Raw genomic sequence first — 8,079 nt, 5'->3', positions numbered from 1 at the left:
GAGAGAGAGAGAGAGAGAGAGAGAGAGAGAGAGAGAGAGAGAGAGAGAGAGAGAAAGACAAAGACAGAAACAGAGACAGAGTCACAGATCTCACCTAAGAGGAATTTTCCTAAAATCTCTATAGGGGATAACAACATGATGGAGATTTCCAGCTCCTCTCATGTCAGATTCTTAAATTCTTTTTTTCCTTTAGCTAACTGAAGGAGGGTTGATATCTTCTGCTTTTATCTCTCAAAATTAGAAGCCAGAAGTAAGTCTAAAGTCTAAAGAGATGAAGCAATTTGAAAATTTGAAAAGAAATCAAAAGCTCTCTTCTCTTATCAATTCCATCCCACAACCTCATGTAGGCCCAGGGCATTGACCTCTTCACATAAGGAGAGAGTCCCATAATAATGGGCTTTGGGACTGAACTTACACATGATTTGAGTAATAAGGTTTTCTTTTTATCTTATTTAACCAATGTCATGTTTAAGAAATTGACCTATGAAATATGAAATTATGCCTGGCATGATAAAATGAAAGCACTCTGTTATACTAAATTCCCTTTGCTTAGGATCCATGATATGCTTCTATTTGTAGTTTTAAGAACATAAAGAAACATATTTACTTGGTTCCTAGACAAAACTCAATGCTGGGAAAAGAAATTTGAGTATCTTATTTCACACATTGTTGGTAGACACAAACAATTCAATAACAGTGCCAAGTAGGACTAATGGATACAAAACCAAAACCATAATTGCTTTCTCCCTCAAGGAACTTACAATTTGCATGTTAATATAAGTCTTTAGAATTATTTGATATATACTAAAAGGAATCTCTTAATCTGTTTTTTTTTTGTTTGTTTTTGGAATCAAATAGGAATCAAATAATCGATGTATTCATTAGCAGATATCTTTGTGTGATCAGCACTGTCTGCCTATTTTCCTCCTTTGTGAGTGTTAATAGTAGTAAAAGAGCTTCATCTACTACAACTTCAAATTTTTTTTTTATAAGTGTGGTTTTGATGTTTCATTTTGGGATTTTGTGCCCTATTATCATGGATAAGTGCTTGTGTAGTTCATAAGGGCAATTATTCTTCATATAAGTTTGAAAAAATTATGTCCAGTCTAATTTAATTTGACACCATTGTTGTTTTGCAAATGAATATGAAAGGTTCGGAATTAATAAAATCTGATAGAAGTGGCTGGTCATCTATTCATTCACTAACACTGTTGTTTGAAAATTTTAATTTCCTTTTGGGTCTACAATGGTCATTCTCAAGATGCAAGAGAAAGCTTGGAGAGTCTGTCTTTGAATAGCATCTTTTCAAATGTTTTTATTATTACCTCTGTCACCTAAATTTTATTCTACATGTTTCTATTAAATGTAATCTTCCTTTATCTTTTGGTGGCAGGATAGAATGGCATCTATAGACAGAAGGCACTTTACATATCTTGAGATTTAATCTTCTAGGTTAGAATTTTCCCAAAGAGTTCAATTTATTTTCTCTATCTTTTGGGGCAGGGAGAAGGAAGGAATATAGATTGCTTGTTATATTCTATGGAAGGAAAAGATGGCACATAAACTTTTTAATTTTATTCATCACTGATTCTAAATGATTACACACAAACACACACATATGTGTGTTTGTGTGTATGTATGTACTATATGCTTAAGTTCCAGGAGTTTATTTTTTCAGAGGTGGGACTATTAGAACCATTCATCAATATGAAAAAAGAGTTCAGTGGTAAACAATAGGGAAGGGACTTAGAAACCTTGGTTCTGTTTACCTTGCATATCTCACCAGCTAGAGTTCAGGTGAAGCAATAAATATTACACGACAAGGGCAAGACCAGTCAGAGTTTCTTCTTTGCTTAGACTGCAGCTGAAGGATTAATTGAACTTTTCAAGTAACATTCAATGTTTTTCTTGTACTTCTTTTTCCCTTTCCATACTACCTCACTATTTACTTCTCCACACTAATCTTTTAAGCGAGAATCCTGAAGATGTCAATATTCTTTTCTGTTTTCTGGAATCATGGAATGTTTAGAACTGGCAGAATCTTTAAAGATCTCTACCTCCAAATATTTCATTTCATAAATGAAGCTATCTGATATAGAGGATAGAGTGCTAGGTCTGGACTCAGGGATTTATTTAACCTTTGCCTAAGTTTTCTTCTCTGTAAAATAAGGAGAATAATGGCATCGATCTCCTAGGGTTGTTGTGAGGATAAAATGAGACAATATTTATAAAGTAATTCAAAAGCATTAAAGAACTATAGAAATGCAAAATATATTATCATCACCACCACCATCACCTATCAACATCAGACACAAAGTCTGGTAAAGCTGGTAAAGCTAGGACTAGAACCCAGGTCTTATTCCTGGTCTTGTACTTCTGCTACATCATACCTCTATTATCAGGGTTTCTTAGCTAGTGGTCTGTGAATGTATTAATTTTTTTGAAAACCATATTTCACAATAATAGACTTTATAATCTTATGCATTTAATTTTATCTATTTAAAGACAGTATTCAGAGAAGGGGTCTGTAGGCTTCGCAGACTGCTAAAGAAGTTATGACAAAAAGACAGATAAGAAGAGCTCCTGCTCTACATGAATTAGAGCAGTGGTCCTCAAAGTTTTTAAATAGGGGGCCAGTTCACTGTCCCTCAGACTGTTGGAGGGCCAGACTATAGTAAAAACAAAAACTCACACTCTGTCTCCTCCCCTCCGCCCATTTGATATAACGCAACGGGCTGCATCTGGCCTGCGGGCCATGGTTTGAGAACTCCTGAATTAGAGTATTAGTTACCAAAGTTTTTGAGTTTGAAGACCCTATAAAATGTAAAATGACTTCATAGACCACTATAAGATAGTATTTATATTTTTAGTATTCCCTGATTGAGAAAATGCATGATGGCACAAAGCTATTAAAATAGCAGTAATGCTTTTAAGTGTATTTGTGTTTCATTAATTACAATTGCATTGGTGTATATTTGAAAAATAGTAATAGAAGATTAGGGGAAGATGCTGGAATAAGACAGGAAATTACTTGGCTCTCCCAAATTTCCCCACAAACAATTTAAAATAAATCCTTAAAGTGAATTTGGAGCTGCAAAAACAATTAAAAATTGAGGTAAAGTAGTTGTCCAACTGCACCATGGGAGGACTTTTGGAAAGACTTGACCTCGAGGCTGTTGGTCTGGCCTGATTGAAGTGGAGAAATCTCCTGGAAGACATCAAAGAATTAATGAACAACAAATCCTAGGGACAGCTATAAACAAACAAGAAGTTCTGTGGGGCAACTGTATTGAGGCAGCCTGCGCTTCAGGAGCCTTCAACCTACAGGCAAGGGTATGGATTAGGCAGCTGATTAGAAAAAGCTTGAAAGGCTCCCTCCCCCATGGCCCTCCACTGGTGCTAGACATGGTCCCAGTGTACTGACCAAACATGTCCCTGGGCTTGACTATAGGCTAGGTTGGAATGAGCACACATGAGGGCACAGGGGGTGAGGTTTTCCTGGCTGTGAGCCCTCAAAGAAGAATAGAGTCCTTGATTTTGATTCCAGGACAGAGAGGTAAACTGAAGATTGCAATCTTGAAGGGAACTACAGGGAGTAAAAGAATTAACAGTGATAGCATTGTGGAGGAGAGGTAAGAAGGGAGGGGGGCCTTGGTCATGGCTCAGGGGTGGAGAGGAGTACTCAGGTATTTTTTCCCAGATAGAGTCAGGCCCCCATATAGAACTGAGAAAAAATAACAAAAAACCCCTGAAGCCTGAGACATTATCTCCCACGTCTCAGGACCAGAGCCTAATTCTAACACAAAATTAACAGATGTGAAATAAAACTGCTAAAATGAGTAAGGAAAAAAAAGGGAAAGAACTGAACCATGGATAGCTACTATGGCAATCAAGAAGATTCAGGTTTAAACTAAACTAAAATAGTGAAGTTAAAACAGCTATTTCTACTCCAAAGAAAAAAAGTGTGAAAAAGATTACTGGAATAACTTTAAAAATCAAGTAAGAGAGATTAAAGAAAAATTAGAAAAAAAGAATGAATAATGTAAGAAAATCAAGAAAATTATGAAAAAAACTAATTGTAAACAAGCACAGAAGAAAACAATTTCTTAAAAATTATAATTGTGGTTCTCCAGATTTCCCCCACAAATACAATAAGTTTGCATCTCAGAGGAAACATAGACTGGTGAAAAATCAAGAAGACTTGGGGTAGAACAGGGGTCCTCAAAGTACAATAGGAAAAAATCTGAAGAAAGATCCCAGGTTGGGAATTAACCCATGTGACTTGCAAACACCTCCTAGCTAGCTCCCTAGAAACATCTAGTAGAGATAGCTGGGTTGACTGGAGCCAATAGAAGGGGAGTAGAAGAGGACAGGTTAGGTTATGAAAGGCTTTGAATACCACAGAGGAGTTTGTTTTTTTTTATCTTGGAGGTAAATAGGGAACCAGTGGAGTTTATTGAGGTGGGGTGGCTGAATGAATGGCTGGAATAGAAAGAGACTTGTGGTAGGCAAATCAACAAGCAAGCTATTGTAACAATCCAGGAGTGAGGAGATGACCGCTCGTATCAATGAAAGGGTAGTACTAAGAAGATATTAAAAAGGTAAAATGATGGGCCTCAACAATAGAAGGAATACAGAGTACTGGTGGCATGAGAGATAGTGGGGAGTGAAGGATAACATCTAGTTTTCAAGCCTGGAGGATGGAGGTAACTTTGAAGAACAAAATTTGGAAAGAGGGAATATTTCAGGGGAACGGAAAAATGAGTTCAGTTTTAGACATGTTAAGCTTAAGACATCTACTTGACCTACAATTTGAGATATCTGATAAACAATTGAAGATGTGAGACTGGATGCCAGCAGAAAGATTAGGGCAGGGTAGATAGATTTCAAAATTATCAGCATAGAGACAGTAATTGAATTCAAAGGAATTGTGAGATTACCAAGTAGTACAGAAGGAGAAAAGAAGAGAATTTAAGACAGAGACATATGGGAAACCTATGGTTAGAGTGGGTGGACTAGATGAGGATCCAGGAAAGTAGACTGAAGAGTGGTCTGATAGGTAGGAGGAGAACCAAAGCCTAGAATCAAGGAGAAAAGATTAATTGGAAGCATGAAAAGTTGTAAGAGTGCTAAAGAAGCATAAGGACTGAGAAAAAAAAAACATTGGACTTGGCCATTAAGAGATCTTTAGTAACTTTGAAGAGATTAGTTTCCGTGGAATTATGAGATCAGAAGCCTGGTCATAGAGTTAAGAAGAGAATGAGAGGAAACAAAGTGGTTACTCCTTTTTCAGGATGTTAGCCACAAAAAGGCAGAAGAAACATAAGATGATAATGTCAATGGAAGGAAAAAATTAAATTTTAGGGGTTTTAATGAATGGGGGAGATACAAGATTGTTTGTAGGTAATAAATAACAAGTAGTATCAAATTATGTTTTACTTTGTTTAATCTGTTGAGGGAAGTTATTTGCTAAGAGGTGAGAAGCATATTTCTTCAAAAATCTTCTGTAGTAGTGACTAGTATTGTAATTTTCAGAGTCCTGAAGGTTTTCCAAATTGTTTACTTTGACAATATTTTTGTAATTGTGTAAATAATTCGCCTGAAAAACCATTATTTCAATTTACAGATTCAATTCTCCAAAGAACTATCAAACTCTGCATACCCTCTGATCTCTATTGGGCCTATATCCCAAAGAGATCATAAAGGAGGGAAAGGAACCCACATGTGCAAAAATATAGCAGCCCTTTTTGTAGTGGCAAGGAACTGCTGAATAAGTGATGGTATATGAATGTTATGGAATATTATTGTTGTATAAAAATGATCAGCAGGATGATTTCAGACAGGCTTGGACATGAACTGATGCTAAGTGAGGTGAATAAAACTAGGTGGACATTGTACACAGCAACAGCAAGATTATACAATGATCAATTTTGATGGAAGTGATTTTTCAACAGCGAGTTGATTCAGGCCTGTTCCAATGGTTTTGTGATGAAGAGAGCCATCTGCACCCTGAGAGAGAACTGTGGGGACTGAGTGTGGATCACACTATAGAGTTGTGATCCATTGTTTTGGTTGTAATTTGCTTACATTTCTTCTTTCTCATTCTTTCCCTTTTTGACCTGATTTCTTTCTTTCTTTTTTTTTATATAGCAAAATAATTGTGGAAATATGTATAGAAGAATTGCATATGTTTAACATATATTAGATTGCTTGCCCTCTAGGGAAGATGGGGAGAAGGGAGGGAAAACTTTTGAAATACAAGGTTTTGTAAGGGTGAATATTGAAAATTATCTATGTATATATTTTGAAAATAAAAAGCTTTAATAACAACCCCCCCCCCCACTAAGATTCAGTGCTAAAGGCAATAGATACTCAAGAAAGATCACAGGTTAGAAAAGAAGAGGAGATTGAAAGTTAAACTATATGAGGGATTTGTATTAGACAAAACTCTATGAATTAATCCTTTTTTTTCTTTACTTTAGAGCCATATCTTCATAAGCCCATAGTTTTCAGAGCATGGTCCACAGTACACTAAGAGGCCTGAGACCCTTTCATGAGTTTTTGAGGTTGAGATTATTTTTTTCACAGAAATACTAAGATACTATTTGCCTGTTGAAATATTCCTTCCTTGTCCAACTACATATCTGGGTGAGACTGGATTTTCTTCATATACTTCAACCAAATAACATATTTCAACAGACTGAATGCAGAAACAGATATGAGAATCCAGCTGTCTTCTATAAGCCAGAGCTTGAAGAGATTTCCAAAAACATGTAAAACAAATAAAAACACTTGCCTCATAACATTTTTTTTGCTTTAGAAAATTATTTTTCAGAGCATTGTTTTTTTAGAAACATTTATATTATATGCAATGTGTTTTTAGTTACTTTAAATAAATAGGTACATAGTTTTAAAAGTTATTTTAAATTTCAAATATTATAAATATTGATAGATATAACCCATATAAACAAAAAATTAAAACATTTGAGATTTGCTGCTTCAACCTTTTAAATCAAATATAGAGCCATAATTAACCATCAAGAAACCCAAGAGCATAACTATAATCCTTTGTCAATAATCCCTTGTTAATTCACAGGCTCTTACAATAATGGGAAAACAATTAATGCTGTAAGAAGCACGCTAATAGAATGTGTTAGAGAAAATAAAATGTCATTTTACAAGGACATACACAGTTGTGTAAAAACTCAATGCTATAACTATGGAAGAACACAAGAACATAAATTTCTAATGTTCACAGTCTGTCAGGATGATAAATATGAGAGTACAACTTTTGAGAAATCTATTCTTGGTAATAGAATAATTTCAACTGGGAAAAACAATCCTTGATCCAGTTAAAGGATTGCCTAGAGATTTAGCAGTCAGATAAAGCCTGTTTATTTGGGATAAATCTGCTTTGGGGATTTGAGATTCTAAAATTTTGTCTTGCCATATATTTAGAACTATTAAAGTGACCCACAGTAAAAAAAAAAGTCTAAATCATTTTAGTCAAAGAATTTCAGATTTGGAAGACAGATTAGAAGTCATTTTCTAGTCTCATTTATATCTGAAAGAAACAACCCTAAACTGAAAAACAAGCACCTTTCTACAATATTTGTGATAAATGTCCACCCATTTTCAACCTGAATACTTCTACTGATGAAGAACTCATTACTTCTGGAGCCAGTTTATTGTGGGGATTTCTAAAATTGTCTAATCTGCAAGAAAAACTACTGAGACAGTCCCGAGACAATGGGATTTTATTAAAGAGTTTAAATCTGCCTCTAAAGAAGTGAGCCTCAGATTTATCTCACAATCTGAGATGTCCCCTTCCTTCAATTATATTCAGTTCTATAGTCCCTGATACCTAGACAATAAAGGTGAAGCAGACCAAAAATGCAGAATCAGAAGGGGGAAATGGGTGATTAATTGGAATGCAGTTGGACCAAGGATTGGAGCAGCCAGTTCTTGTTATATTAGGTCATACTAACTATATGATGTGAAGGCATTAGAGGGGAGTGAGGAAGAAGAATCACCATGCAAATATGAGAAAAACTTCAGCAATGAAGCTATAAGTGTCAG

The 8,079-nt window shown here is 35.3% G+C and overlaps 1 long non-coding RNA gene across 1 annotated transcript in view; it reads right to left on the bottom strand.

The window, feature by feature from the left end:
* Positions 1-826: 826 nt before the first annotated feature.
* Positions 827-8,079, bottom strand: part of LOC141549317 (uncharacterized) — a 96,236-nt gene continuing 88,983 nt past the window's right edge. Inside the window, exon 3 of the long non-coding RNA XR_012484322.1 lies at positions 827-3,208. This is a non-coding gene — a long non-coding RNA (uncharacterized LOC141549317). The remainder of the gene's footprint in view (positions 3,209-8,079) is intronic.

This window comes from Sminthopsis crassicaudata, chromosome 1 (genome assembly GCF_048593235.1).
Source record: "Sminthopsis crassicaudata isolate SCR6 chromosome 1, ASM4859323v1, whole genome shotgun sequence".
NCBI lineage: Eukaryota > Metazoa > Chordata > Mammalia > Dasyuromorphia > Dasyuridae > Sminthopsis > Sminthopsis crassicaudata.
Note: the sequence above shows the minus strand (reverse complement) of the source record. Positions and strands in the feature narration are given on the sequence as shown.